Consider the following 15,359-nt stretch of genomic DNA (forward strand, 5'->3'; position numbering starts at 1 on the left):
GCTCATCGCAAGAAAGCAGCAGCAATGTCCCTCAATCAACACAGGTTGTTGTAGCTCATCTGACGAGTGTTGAACAACCACAGCCGCAACAACTATCACATGTGCAAGTACAAGCCCAAGTACATGTGGAAGGAGAGGCAGCGCAAGGAGATGCGCAAGCAGAGGTGCATGGAGGGTCACAAGTGCCCACAATAGTTGTTCCTCCCGAAGTAGGGGCACATCAGGAAATCGACAATCAAGGCGAGGTATCATTTGAGGAAGACACTCCTCCTGATGATCATTCATTGTCTTCCACACCCCTAGCAAGGAAGAGATCAAGGGTGGTGTCTACATCTTTTTCAAGCACACCTCCTTCTGATGATACGGATCAAAATTGGGAACCAGCACCACTGCCGTCTGAGAGTGAGGCACACCATGATCTGACAAAGGTAGTTAAGCGTAAAAGGAAGCTCGTCCAAAGTCTCAGACTTATGGAGTGTGATGATGAGGCTCAAAAAGAAGTGGCGGATACTGCTGCTGATGAAGACTCTGACAACGACGACCCAGTCATCATAAAGGTCACTGCAGCCCCAGCGGGCATGCAGCAAACAGACATTTTGACCCTAGCCCGAAAAGCTGCTGAGTGTGATGATGATGATGTTGTCGACGAGGAGGCAGTGGAAACACCACCACAATCATTGGAGTTAAGTAGTACACCAACTCGTACCGCTTCCATATTTCTTTCTGGCAAGAAGGGACCTCCATCCACCTCGACCTTAATTAGTGGCGGTGAAAGTGCACAACGTACAAAAGTTGGGCAATCCAGATCCTCCACTTCATCTGGCATTAGCAGCATGACCACCACCACCAGTATCGCCGCCTCCTCCAGGCCCCAAAGACACTTCAAGTCCCCAGTTTGGGACTTCTTTACTGTTTGCCCAAAAAGGGAAAAGTTTGCCATTTGTACCCTTTGTAAGCTTGCAGTTAGTCGTGGTAAGTCAGGTACCAACTATGGTACCGGAGGCCAGAGAGGTCATCTTGAGAGACAGCACACTGTCCAATGGTTTGCGCACCTAGATGCGATCAAGGAAGCCCGAATTGGAAGTCAAGAAAATGTTGATGTTGCATCTGATGATGACGAGGAGGAAGAAGACGTGTCAAACACTTCACTTACACCCAGTACCCCTGTCAGCAGCACACCCCGTGTGAGGCACACTAAGAGTGTTGGAGCGACTGAGACACCAACGCGCAAACGTTCACCAGCGAGCATAATTGGGTCAACAAAGTCATTATCATCCCGTAAATGCTTGGTCCAGGGAAACATTATAACCATGTTTTCTTCAGACGCGCCATATGAACGCAACCACCCACTGACGCGTCTGTATAACACTAAGCTGGCTAAAATGCTAGCTGTGGACCTTCTCCCTTTTTCTTTTGTAGAAGCGGTAGGTTTTCTATAATTAGTGGCAACGCTCTGCCCTAAATGGAAGGTTCCTAGCCGGTTCTATTTTGCCAGAGTTGCGGTTCCAGCACTACATGAAGATGTGCTGGAGACGATTGGGGCAGCTTTGCAGAAGAGTGCTGTTCACACTATACATCTGACAACAGACATGTGGACCAGTGGCGCAGGCGCTGATTACATGTGCATCACTGCACACTGGGTCTCTTTTTCAGGTGTTAAAGCAAAGCTAAACGCAGGTGTTGACCCGGACCAAGTTTTTAAAGCTGCTCGGAAACATGCAACACTAGCCATGTTTGGCTTGGAGAAAAGTCACACAGCAGAAAACATTTTGGACGAGTTTAACAAAAAGGTCTTTCACTGGCTGTCCCCCAAAAAACGCCAGATTGGTTATGTTTCCACGGATAATGGCGCCAATGTAGTTAAGGCCATGGCGCTGGGTGCATATTTCAGAGTGCCGTGTTTGGCGCACTGTATCAACCTGGTAGTTCAAAAATTCTTGAGTGATAGAGACAGTACAGCGTTCGAGGTAATGGCCACCTGCCGCAAAATGTGCAACCATTTCAGCCATTCTTTTAAGGCCCGGAAGCATCTGAGGAGCCTGCTACTTGAACGTCGAATGCCAGTGAAAGCACTCGTCCAGGAGGTGGCAACACGTTGGAACTCAACCTTCTACATGCTTGAGCGTCTGTATGAGCAGTATACAGTACTCGATCACTATTTCTCAACAGAGGGTACAGCTCAGAAGGACCTGCGGATGGGTGCGGCGCAATGGGACATAGTTAAAAGCCTGACAGACATGCTTCGTCCTTTTGAGTTCTTCACGCGTGCAGTCAGCCAGGAGGACTGTAATTTGGGAAAAGCTATCCCATTGTTGTGCATGCTGGAGCACCGACTGAAGGCGGTGTCTTCTGAGTTTGAAAAAGATGAAAAAAAAAAAGACCCTTTTATTTTGTCGGAGAAATTATTAGAGCGCCTACGTGGTGATGAACGTCTTAAAAAGATCAACTCAGAACAGCATTACATTTGTGCTACTATTCTGGATCCACGCTACAAAAAGGCGCTGGCAGGCCAAGCATTCTTTCCTTTTGCTGATGAAGATGTTAAAAAGTACAAACGTTGGCTAGCCTGGTCAGCCAAGAGGTTTATTGAAGGAGAAGGCAGTACATCAGCATCAGCATCAGCAGGCCATCCCCAGTCAAAAAAATCCACTTCTGCACCTGTGGCTGTGGCATAAGTGACCTCTCAGCCGTTAAAAACACCGGCAACCGGATCATCTGCACCACACACAACAGTAACAGTGGCTGCTGTAGAGGATTGGCTAACTTTGCTTGGGTATGGTTCTCGAAAAAATGTCACAGGTACAGCAAAAAGTAAGCAAAGTGGAGGAACCGTTGAGGACCTTGAGTCGATGGTGCAGGACTATCTGAATGACTCAACAGAGGTCTTTCTTAATGATGAGCCATTGCAGTATTGGCATGGGAAAAAACAATTGTGGCCACAGCTCTCCAACCTGGCTATAAACTATTTGTCTTGCCCACTCACAAGTGTGTCTTCTGAACGTGTTTTCAGTGCTGCTGGTGGCATTGTAACTCCCAAACGGAGCCGCCTCTCGCCCAAAAATGTGGAGCGGCTGACAATGATCAAGATGAATCAGCACCTCATACCACCAGATTACAAAGTACGAGAAAGCACGCCGCATGAAGACGAGGAGGACGGCAACGTAGATGAGGGGATTTGTTCTCTGTTCGGTGACACTGACCTCATCCTGCCTGAATTCGCAGAGTATGATGACGAAATCTTCTTCTTATTCCCTGACACCGAGCCTTGAAAATGAGACAATGAATCAATAACTTTCTTTTTTGTCCTTATTCACTTTTATTCCTGTGTGTCTGTCTTTCTTTGTTTTGCACAGTTAATTTAATTCAAACTTTAATCACCTAATCCCAAAAACAAGCCCATCAGCAGAACTGTCTTCACTTGTTTGCTACTTGATTTGAAGGTGCCGCAGTCTACATTCCTCATGTTCACAAGTTCTGAAGAACATGCTCCTCTGTCCTCCTCCTCCAGACTCCGATTTACCTCAAAGCAGAGGGCTGGATTACGCCCAATGAAGAAAGACTCAGCACTTGTGGGGGTGTTCTACTTCTTTGGGGCATTCCTGGGAAGGTCTAATACCGGATAGAAGTGTTTTGGACAAAATCCATAAGGCAAAACCTTTTGGCACTTTTTGTAACTTAGGGTTCGTTAGGGTTAGCCCTAGCAGAAGGATTGCATGTGTTTCGGGGTGTTCTATTGCAACTCAGTTCTGGGGTTTTAGAGCACTCTTGGAGCGATGCTGGCTATGGATACTTTTGCTTGCTTGCAAGTGGTTTGAATACAATCCACGGTGGGTAAGGGTGTATTTGGGCCTACTTTTACTTTTAAAGTACGTTTTGTCACCATTTTTCTGCTAGGCCTCGTTTTTTGAGATCTGATTGGGGGTCTTCTACATTTGCGACTGGCTTTAGTAAGGGTCTTGGTGGGAGCATTGCTGGGAAGGTCAAATTTTGTTCTAAAACACAGTTTACAGTACACCTACCTTGAGGGGAAAGATCCGCTATAATATTTTGGCCATACTTATTTATCCTTAAAAAGGTGACTCAGACAGAGTACGCAATTTCAAAAATATTGTACTGTCTATTAGGGAAATCAAAGTGTGACTTTTTGCACCACACAGCGTACATACCTTATATTTATTTATCAGTGGTATTGTAATAGCACTTCCTGTTTTCCGTTCAATAATTACAGGCCGGGTTTCAGTCAACATCCGCCAGGAAGGCAGTGGACAGGGTGTCTTCTGTCAGTGGTCACCAACATTGATGGACGAAGCGTCAGCTGGAATGGAGGAGTGCCGCTAATAAGAGGAATTGTTTGCTGCATGCAACTTACTTACCAAATTCAACAGGACAACTCCAACAACATACAGAATACAGATACAGTATCCATTGTTTTCTTCTATGAGTGTGACTGTATGTGGTTAGCTTTAGTTTGTACCCAAAGATTTCTTTATCTTCAATTATTGTTTGTCCATGCTGTGCTTTTTTTTTCTTCTCTCAACAAAACCTACCCAAAAAGAAACCCCCTTTCCCATCCATTTTCCAAACCCTAACCCTCTTCCCCCGGGCTGTGTGGTTTTGCTTGATGTCTGACTAAATGACATCAATAATTCCACACACTTGCTGGGGAGGATAAGGTCATAGACACAGGCTGGTGAAGGAATACGAGGATATATTCTAGACTTACTCAGCTTCAGTACTATTTCTTGTAGTAGTAGGAGCCAATGTCAAATAAATTCAACGCAAGTACTAGTTATACTTGCAATACTTTACCATTTGTTAGGCTACATTGTGGCACTGTTCTAGTGTACTGTCACCTGCTATATTCTCGAGCGTACCGTAACCGTTGTAATGCTACAGTAAGGACAAACCAGGTTTCGTTTTCTTTTTTTCCATAGGCATGCAACTGCCACTGTGTCACACCACTAGTACCACCGCAATGAGGAAATTTCATCCGCCCAGGATTGCCAACCTTAATCCCCATTTCACGTGGAGCCAGCCCTGGGCCTAGCCCTAATTTCTAACACAAATTACAGGTAAGATAAGCGTTTGGTGGGAGGTATTATAATGGAGTATTAGGACTAGACGAGAGATTGACGGTAGTACTACTAAAGTCCTAGGACTCTTCAGGAAAACTAACTTACTGTTACACCCCCACCCACCAGACTGAAAAGCAGTAAAAAACAGGTATGGTCAGATAAAGTTTAAAAAAGTATATTTATGTAGCCCTAACAAAATAATCTCCCTCAAGACCCTCCCTAACCCCAACGATTGTCTTTGAAAAGTCCCAAAAAGCACCCAACTCCCAAATCCCACCCCCCAAAAGTCTCTTAAAAAAGGGCAAGGGACACTCCACTACTGGAGGGTGCTGGTGAATTTTGCGGCCAGGGCATCATACTCCTTGCGGAGGGTGGCATGCTCGAAGCGGAGGCCCTCCACCAAGTTCTTGTACCTATGGACCTCCTGCTCCAGGTAGGACATTCTCACTCCTAGGCGGCGCTGGCGTGCCTTGCAGCTCCTGTGGGGGGCAGCTGGTCTTTTTGCTGCTTGGCGGTGGCGGTTGGCTTTGTTAGCCCGGCTCCGTACCGCTGGAGCACTGCCGTGGCTGGCAGCCCGTGGGGTCACGGAGGAGGATGCAGCTGTCCCAGTCAAAGATGTTGTGGTTGCACCGGTCGACTGCGTGTCCTCCGACTCCTCCAGGGCCACCAGCCGCCGATATTCCGCGACAGTGGCATCCAGCCTCCATTGCCGGGCCATTCGAGCCTGCTCCCTCCGTGATGTCGATTTGGAAGGAGCAACTATATGAAGAAAGAAAGACATAGTCTGTAACCAATGCTCCTTAACATTAATAACACAAAGTGATTGAGCCGAAAGTTGTGTCACAGTACAAGTAGCACATTGAAAGCACAGTACATAACTATTGAGGACAGTATCTATCTAACCTCCCACTTCTGCATCCTTGCTCTAACATTAGTGGTAGTTTAATGAACAAATTCTACGACCACTATGGACTTCCATTACAGTCGACTATGACAGTACACCAGTCTTATTCTTCTTCTTCTCTCTTGTTTCGGAAAATTGGTACGTTATCTTATGCAAGCCGGCAGAATGCCAGCGCAGTGAACTTGCACCCGAGAAAAACAGACGCACACCATGATGAGTGAGACAGACTTGCGTTACTGTACCGGTCCAGTACATGCAGGTGGTGAAGCTATTACTTTTCTATTACGGGTGGCACTGAGAATACTCGGTTACAAGGGCTACTGCTTAATTAATTTACCTTTCACCCTACAGTGCAAATGAGTACTAGAAAAGGAAAATGAAGAAGCTAAATAATTAGATTATCTATCACTTCACATGGGATGTATTTTATGACATATGGGATGACTTTAGGTGCTTTGCTTATTATTGAGTGAACAGTGATACACCCACACATGAATGACGTACTACTACTAAACTAAAGTTATTAAGAGAGGTACGGCGTGTCCACCGTAATAACCGGATATATGCTGTGCTTGCAGTTGCAATACAAACTATTGCTACTATTCATGGTAGTATTGGACAAATTTACAATTTCTTTTCCTTGCCTTCCCTACACTGGAACGGACGTGCGGGTGCGGTGTTACATGCTCTTCAAGGTAACACTTAGTTCATCCAGTGACCATCTACTCTCTCTAGATACACATGTGCTATCTAAGAGTCAGATAATACCATGCTCCAGGCATCCATCCATTCAAAGTATATGCACACATAGAGTTTATGTTTCACCCACCCAGGCTGTTGTCCTTCCACCCATCCTTGCTTCCTCATTGACCCAGCCATGCACCATACCATATTCTTTCCTTCCCAGCCACCTCGGGGGCCAAGCAAACACATATCATTCTTCTTTGCCAGCCATCATAAAATTTCTCGTCCTTCCACACTTACTTACACCCTTCTTTTGCTTTTCGAATATATAGCTTACCTGTGCCCGCCACCACCGTGTCAACCCTCACAGGCACATTGGTGTCGTCCGGCACTCGCACCGCCTCCTCCCCAGAAGTGTTGTCCTCCTCATCCACCACCTCCGCGCTGGCCCCGCCACCAGATGTTCCACCTACAAAGTAAATTTTTAGAATGTTAGAATACACCACTCACTACTGTATGATATTTGTTCTAGTAGGAATAAAGAAAGTTAAAAAAAACGAAATACAATGTAATAATTTGTAACTGTATACTCTACAGTAAAAATGTCCCTTTTTCCAGGGAAGGCTGTTGTCTTGCTGCACTTTTTGGCACAACTGATGAATGCTTGCTTTTTATTTTTAACACACAACACTTTTTCTCCTAACAGAAGCTTGACTTCTAAGAACACGATCAGGGTCAAGCTCAAGTTCAAACCAGGTGAGAGCTCAGCTCGACCACAAGAAATGTGTCCAATTAATCGTTAGCACTAAGCACTTTTCCATTTTCAGTTAAACGTTTACTTTTATGACAAAGTTGATTTTAATAAATGTGCCTCTGACACTTCTTGACTGTGACTCCGTACTCTTGCCCTGCGTAGGATAATCTAATGATCATTGGGGATCAATCATCGGTGACTTAGGGAGCTAAATGACTCTGCCACACTATCTAGTCAGTAAGGAGATTGGGGGTTCTTCAAAGTCTGATATCACTGAGGTATGTGGAAAGAAAGTCTACCTGCGCCTATTATAATTGATAAACAATGCACTATTTAGTGTTCATAGTTCGGTTTGTGCAGATTTGTCCCTGCAACAGTAGTAGAATGGATTGTCCTCCTATCCAAAACAAAAGTAAAGTAGTATCTTATTCTTTCTTGGTGGTCATTCACCTTTTTATTGTTGGCAATTGTCAAAGCATAAACATTTAGAAGACTTGAAAAGACATTATGGACAATCCCAGAGGACTGCACTCAGTGCATAGAGCTATTGCTGACTAGAATGGGAGTCCAATGGAATTGCCAAATGTGCAATCTTAGTTAGCTACACACACAGACTAATAAGAATAATCTATTAATACCACAGGGAGTCATAGTCGAGGCAGGATAAGAATTTAGATCCAGTCTACAAGAAGATCAAAGACGATTTAGAAAAAATCGAACGAGGAACGCTAGGAAAAAATAGGTACTCTTTATTAAAATTAAAACTTACTGGGGCCAGCAAAGGAGCCCTCGCCTGCCCGATCCTGGCCTGCATCCTCCTGAACAGCACCCTCCTCCTGTGTCCTCTTGCCCTTGGGGGGAGCTGATGTACAACATGAAAGAAAGAAAGACCAGAAAACATGGATGAGATTTGTCAACCAAATCAAACATTTCAAAAGAACTATAACAAAATATTTTGGAGAAATAGCAAATAGATAGACAACTATTCCACGGGATATATTGACCTATCTCATGTGGTATACTACGTTATTCGTATTGCCTGATTTGCGGACCGTTGACTTTCAAAGTTCCTATGTAACTCAATAAACAGACTACTAAAAAGGTTTGCCTAGGCCTGGCAGGCAGAAGTACGCAGCACGCAAAGTGACAGACAAAGTCCACCCTGCTTGCAGATCAGTGAATACTCAAACTATCAATCCACCAACCACCACCACTATTTCTTCTTATAGCCATGTGTCTAAAGGAAGGACTGGACTTCAGTCTGTTGGGGCTGATTTAGAAGTCCCTTGCGGCTCATTTTCCTCCATTGTTGCGTGACTTTTGTGACGCAGCGGCAGAACAAAAGAGTCGCCATGGTGCGACGTATATATTTAAAAAAAACGCATATGGGAGATGCATCACGTTGTAAAGCCCTGCACCATCAGGGGGCGTTCCGGCGCAAGGGAGGGCGTTCCTGCGCAGGAACGAATCCTAAAAGTGGCTGAGGGAAATCTACAAGATGTCAATCAGTCACTTTTAGGACAATGATGCGTGACTCAAACCCTGCGCCTGCTTGAAGCCGACGTACGGCTTGATGCAGCATTGGGGAGATAGGGCACCCCAGAGCATTGCTGGAGCTGCGCCATCATTGCCACCCAACTCCAGCAATGCGCCGCCTTTACGCCACAGATGCGTAAGGCTTCTGTGACGTTTTGGGCCAATGGGTGGTGGTGGCATGGCGCACAATTACTGCCGCATCCCTGCTACTTTGCAGGGATGCGCCGGTAATTGAAAATATGACCCTTAGTGTCTAGCATTACGCAGTTCTTTACACTACACTCATACATAATTTCTCAGGCCAATGAAATGAACACAAAATACAAAACAAATAGGCATAGTAGCAAGCAAGGCTACTGAGAAGGAGAGCAGTGCACCTAAAATGCATAGAAGATTTTGAAATATAATTTACCTAATGTAATCGGCAGCATTATTGCTCTTGGTAAAGAACAAACATTTGCAAATAACAGAGCCGGATAAAACAGATTAGTGATGAAATAGCTAGAAATGGCTACTACTACTCACCAAGCCCGGGGACCTCTACGCCGAGCGCGTCCAGCAAGTACCGTTCCCGGTCCATGACATCCGTCCAGCGGTGGGTGGCCTGGTTATAGGTGCGCCGGACCCCAGAGAGCTTAAACATGGCCCGGCACACCTTCTCCCACCGCTTCCGGCGCTCCCTGATGCCATAGCCGGTTGCGATCTTGCCGCCTCCCAGGATCGTCTTGGGGAGGCGGCGCTGGACGTGGAAGATGAGTGCGGCCACCTCCTCCGCGCTAAAGATCTCCCGTGGCATCACTTGCTCCCCCCTCAAACGCCCGCACGGGAGCCGGGCACGGGGTGCGGGACTCTTCCCCTTCTCAGGGTGCTTCCCGGCTCCCTTTACCATGGTCTGGGCAGAAATGAGTTAAATAATAAAGAAGAAATAGAATAGGGAAGAAGAAAATAAAAGAGTTTAAAAAAGTAGTTTAAAATTAACAAAAAGTAGCAGAAAACACAAAAATATAGAGCTAGAAAAATAGAGGGATAGATAATAAGTAAAATAGATCAAATAAACTTCAAAAAAGCAAAGGATGGCAGAGATTCAGAGAGGATACAGAAAGCATGCCCAGAACCATAGCAATGAATGAGAAACAAGATGGCCGCGCCCATTCACGACCGCGTGGGTAAGTTCGCGCGAGATTTTCCTCACGATCACGCGCAAAATTGTACTAGCGAGCAGCACACTTAGCGAGATTACACATAGCGGCCGGAAACGGAATTACGTCACGCGAACAAGATGGCCGCGCCCGTGTACGACCGCTAGGGTAACTTCACAAACGTATAGCTACAAGCGCCTTGCGAACACGCAAAAAATCACGCGAACATACACGCCGCAAAAAAATTGTATTCACACGGATTCGCGCCTCGCAAATCGCGCGAAATTGCAGAAAAACGATTTTTGCTAAACTGAAAGCAATCAGCAGGTGCAAAAGTTCAAACTTAACATTAGTAACCATTCACTCTAGTGCTTCCTGAGGGGCCCCTCCAGAGTTCAGTTGCCTATTTGCAACTATTCAATGACCCTGCAATGACCCAAACAGCAGGCTCATAGAAAAGCTACAAGTAGACCTCAAAGGTCCTGTGAAAAAAAATTGCACTGCAACAGAAAGCAAATTACAGATAAGGAAGGAAGCAGGTGCCAGCCAGACTGGAAGTTTCAAAATTACTGACACATTAATCACCCCCAAATTAATTCATGGCAGTTGAAGAAGGGCAGGTGTGCTTGCTTTCACTGCAACAGAAAGCAAATTACAGATAAGGAAGGAAGCAGGTGCCAGCCAGACTGGAATTTTCTAAATCACTGACACATTAATCAACCCCAAATTAATTCATGGCAGTTGAAGCAGGGCAGGTGTGCTTGCTTTTTTTCAACCCCATAATCTACAGTGATAAACAAACCTAATGGGTGGCAGTGAGGATGTACCAGAGGGTGGCATGGGTGTACCAGAGGGTGGCAGTGGTGAAACAGAGGGTGCTGTGAACCTGTGATCATAAACCAGACGTAGAAACAACATAGTCGTGGCCGTTGCGAGCCGAAAAGTAAGTTCGCAATTGCGAAATGGTCCACAAATCCTCGCGAACGCTCGCCAACACAAAAAACGTAAAAATCCGCAAATCCGCGAGAGTTCGCGTATTTTTGCGGATTGCGAATCCGTAAATTCGCAAATTCGCGTACGCGAGATCCGCTAGATCCGCCCATGCTTACCTCTCACACCTTGATAGGTGTCATGCTCCATCACTGGGCTGAGAAACTGCATCAATATGGACTGTGTAATTCTGCAGAGTGTCTACATTGCTGAGCACCAGATGCCACCTTCCTGCAGATTGCATGGTTCCGTCCTGATATCATGGAGTTTTGGATAAAGATCTTCCAGGAGTTGACGATCATAACTGGCCATACGTTAGTATCTGACCCACTATTGGGTCTACTGGGCTTTGACAGAGAGGTGGACAAAAGTGTAAGGAAACTAGTGGCATTAGGGCTTGTTTTGGTGAAACGCATGGTAGCTATGCGATGGGCCCATGAACCGCCTCCATCTCTGGATGCCTGGCATAAAGACATGACACATTGTACCACAGTCTTATGTTTATAGTGATCTTCTTCCTCAACAGAGTCGGCGTAGAGACTTTTGGGGTCTGTTTCAAATTTATTTGGTGGGAAAGGAGACAGGTGTGGAGGAGGGGGAGCGGGAGGAGCCATCGGAGGTTTGACTTCGCTCCTTGTGTACCAAATACTTGAGAATGATAATTGTACCAATATTGGTTTATTTTCCTGCACTGTTGGGATAATGAATATGCCCTTATTGTACTCATGCATTGAGGGTATTGCTGTACTTGGGGGACTGTGCAATGAGATAAGTCACTTGAGTCATCTGTGCCGACTTCTGATCTTTGTGCTTGTGTTATAAACAAATGTCATGGCAAATCCAGCCTGATTATATTTGTATTTTGCTCCAATGCAAGAAATACATGTTTATAATAGGCACAAAAAAAGTTACGCGCTGACCGGGCCCATTCCACTTCTTGCATACGACCCCTGCTCAATCTCAGTCAACCATATTTTTTCACTTTGACCCTGTCTTGTCCAACTAGATTTCTGCGGTTGGCGCTTTGATCTTTTAGGCACTTTTTTTTACTAAAAAATCATAACACCAGGTGTATTGATTGGATTTTGTCATTTGGGTGTCAAATAATTTGTTAAAATGTATTCTATTTTTCTAAGTTGGAGTGGGATTTTTCCTGTGTGTGTTTTCACTTTATTAATATTTTGCACGTTGCCTCTATGTTAAGCTGACTGCTTTTAGTGCCATGCTACCCTGGGTTAGACAGGTTAATTTAGTGAATGTTGTGGTTTCCACGGACAGGAAATTGTGGTTGTGTCAACCAACTACTCAATTTCTCACAATCTTGATTCCACGCATTGTGAGGGACAACTTAAGCTTGCTGAAGGGCTTACCCTTGTATGGGACAAATTGAGATCTTGTAGCTACTCACATCAGCTAGCATGGCCTTCAGTGACACTCTGACCCTAAGTCCAACTACAGCCACTCAATAGCTTTACCAGACAACTTGAGCCCATATTTTATCCTGTCGCTAGCCTGACGCATTCTCCCATCCCAACCCAAGGCTTAACTCCACCATGTGCTATCCAATACTACATTCAACAATCAGCCCTATCTTATGCAACTTCTTGTCAAGTGCGCTACTTACCCATGAGGGTCTCATGGCGCTGCGGAATTTATTCTAATCCGCATCCTAGATTTTACCAAAAGAATATATTAGCAATAAAAGATTGGAAGTAGATATTACAATTGGATGCTGTGCTGAACCTATTATGGCTAACCTTGTTTGAGGTAAATATTGTTGGGCTCATTTACAAGCGTCATTTTTACCATGGGAAAAGTGACACACGGCTGCCGCAAGGGGCTTGTAAATAAGCCCCCGTCTTTTTAAAGTGGTGAGAAGCCCTGCTCTGAACCACACAGCACTGTGGTTAAGATCAATGTCCTAGCATATATTTGTACACTCTGTCCTTTCTGAGAACTGTTGTTCGTTTCCAGTATTTTACAAACATTTGCTGCAACATACTTGCCAAAGACTCTTGTAAAAATGCCATTTTGGCAAAAGAGTATGAAAAGAATGACAGGTTTAAATAATAACTTTTGCTATTTGTTTTAGCTGTGCTTGGAAAAACAAGCCGTGTTTTGAAAGTCTTTATTATTTTAGGATCTGCTCTGCTTGGTGGCTTAGGAAACACATGTAGGATTTGCTCTCTTCGGTGGATGAACGAGAAAAGGAAATATTCAGACTGCAGAAATAAGGTACCGTTACTGAGTTTTTAATCATTATAGGTATATATCTGCATCCGAATTTTAAATAAGATTCCTTTAAAATGTGAAGTAAATCTAGTAGTATCTGGTGGTTGTTAAAATGTCAATAGTAGACGTTTTGCGTGGGAGTCTCGGCTGAAATGCAAACATAAAGCCAAGGAGATAAAAAAAAAGAAAAAAGGAAACATTTGCATGGTATGTAGCGGGCCACACTCTGCTTAGCTCAAAGAAAATAGCTTTTAAAGAACGAAAGCGACACCAATTTAAATAACGAACAGCACATGTTTTCTTAGAGTACACGCCCTAATTTGGTACAGCTAATGCATTACAACTTCATTGCGCAGCTAGGGTTACAGAATCTGTATGTGTACATTTAAATATCATATCGCTAGCATTAGATTTTTATTTGGAAAGACTGTGCATGTTGGCAGTTGCATTCTGCTTCGTTTGATGTAATTGAACTATCGCACTTTGATAGCAATGAAGTATAAAACAAAGTGTGCTTCCTGAATATATGTTTAGTAAGTAATATGTCAAGCCTGCAAGTGACATGTGTAGAATTATGGATGGGCAACAGTGAATACTCCGGATGTGTTTCACCCAGGGGTTATGAGTAAGAAAGCGAGTTGTCTGTGATGTCACCCCGACTAGAAAAACATCACCTTTATTCACTTTTTCCTAGCTACAGTTTTATGTGATGTAGGCCCATGCACAGTCTGTAGGTGACTTGCTCTGCATTTGAGCATAAGAACATATGGATGTGATCTATATTAATTTGTGCATGAATAGTCTACATCACTGTGGGCGCCTGTTGTCTGCTTGCTGTTTATAATTCTGGGTAGAAGCAGCTACCTCACAGATGTTATATAATTTATACTTATTTATTTGCTTCTTATGTAAAGCAATGGGATGTCACAGAAGCCACTTTAGAGAAGCGCGCTATTTGGTGAAACAAGTCTAGAATGAAAACAAATACCCTTCCCAGTGGATAGAGGGCAAGTTCTATGTTGGGCGGACAATATATTTGTGGTAATTTGGGACTGGCCTTCTGAGTTTGGTCATTTGGTTATGTCATTCACATATTGATCAGCGCACACCATTTACCATTGGTTTACAGTATCTGTCATTCATAATATATGGATTTTTGCTTTCCATTGAAATGCATGGACTGTGACATACTAATTTTTTTTAAGTGGATGAGCATTACTCAACTGTTGCCGAGTTGTTTTTTGTTGTTGTTGTTGTTGCAGTTTTATATGTCACTAACAGCCCGTCCCGACGTTGTCCGGGTATGAATTGCTGCCGGCCAGTAGTATATTGTTTTGTAGGATTTCGTTTTGATAGCATTTCTTATCTGTGACAGGCCTGTGAAACGCTCCGATTCACAGTGCACTGCTGATGCACTTAAGAGTGCGCGTTCAGTAGTGTGTGAACTCCAGTTTCCCTACTTTATTTTTCCTTGCAATATTATATAGCGCAAACTCGACAACATGGCATGAGCACAATTTACATTACAGAAGAACACATTCATTTGTGGTAGACACGGGGAGACAAAGCGATTTGCCTGGAATCACAGGATGTTGAGCTGATGCCGAGATTCGAACGTAGCTCCCCAGCTCTAAAGTTCGCAATTCTAGAACTTGTGGCGGGAGGTGTGTCTAAAAGTGTATGTCGGTGCTGGCCATCAATGAGAGAGACCTGTGCATTTTTCAAATGGGTGGTGAAAAAATATGAGTATGTTGCTGGAGATGTGGGTCGCCGTGCCACTAATGTACTTACCAGGGGAGGGTAAATACCCATTATTCCGCAACTTTCTTTCCGCATACCATCACACCGCATACTTTCATTACGAAAGTACCATGACTCCGCAATGCCATTATAACGCATGGAATTACATTTTATATGCTTTTACCACGCATACATTTACAACAAAATTCGTTGTAAATGCGCGAATGGTAAAAGCATGTTTTTTTTAAAGTTTGGATAAGGTAAGTATGGGTATAGGGGTATATGTTTTGGGGTACTGAGGTATA

The 15,359-nt window shown here is 44.3% G+C and overlaps 1 protein-coding gene across 1 annotated transcript in view; it reads left to right on the forward strand.

The window, feature by feature from the left end:
• Window positions 1-13,272: 13,272 nt before the first annotated feature.
• Window positions 13,273-15,359, forward strand: part of LOC144763172 (amine sulfotransferase-like) — a 405,236-nt gene continuing 403,149 nt past the window's right edge. Inside the window, exon 1 of the mRNA XM_078648512.1 lies at window positions 13,273-13,317. The gene's annotated coding sequence lies outside the window, so the exon portion shown is untranslated. The remainder of the gene's footprint in view (window positions 13,318-15,359) is intronic.

Source organism: Lissotriton helveticus, chromosome 6 (genome assembly GCF_964261635.1).
Source record: "Lissotriton helveticus chromosome 6, aLisHel1.1, whole genome shotgun sequence".
Taxonomy (NCBI): Eukaryota; Metazoa; Chordata; class Amphibia; order Caudata; family Salamandridae; genus Lissotriton; species Lissotriton helveticus.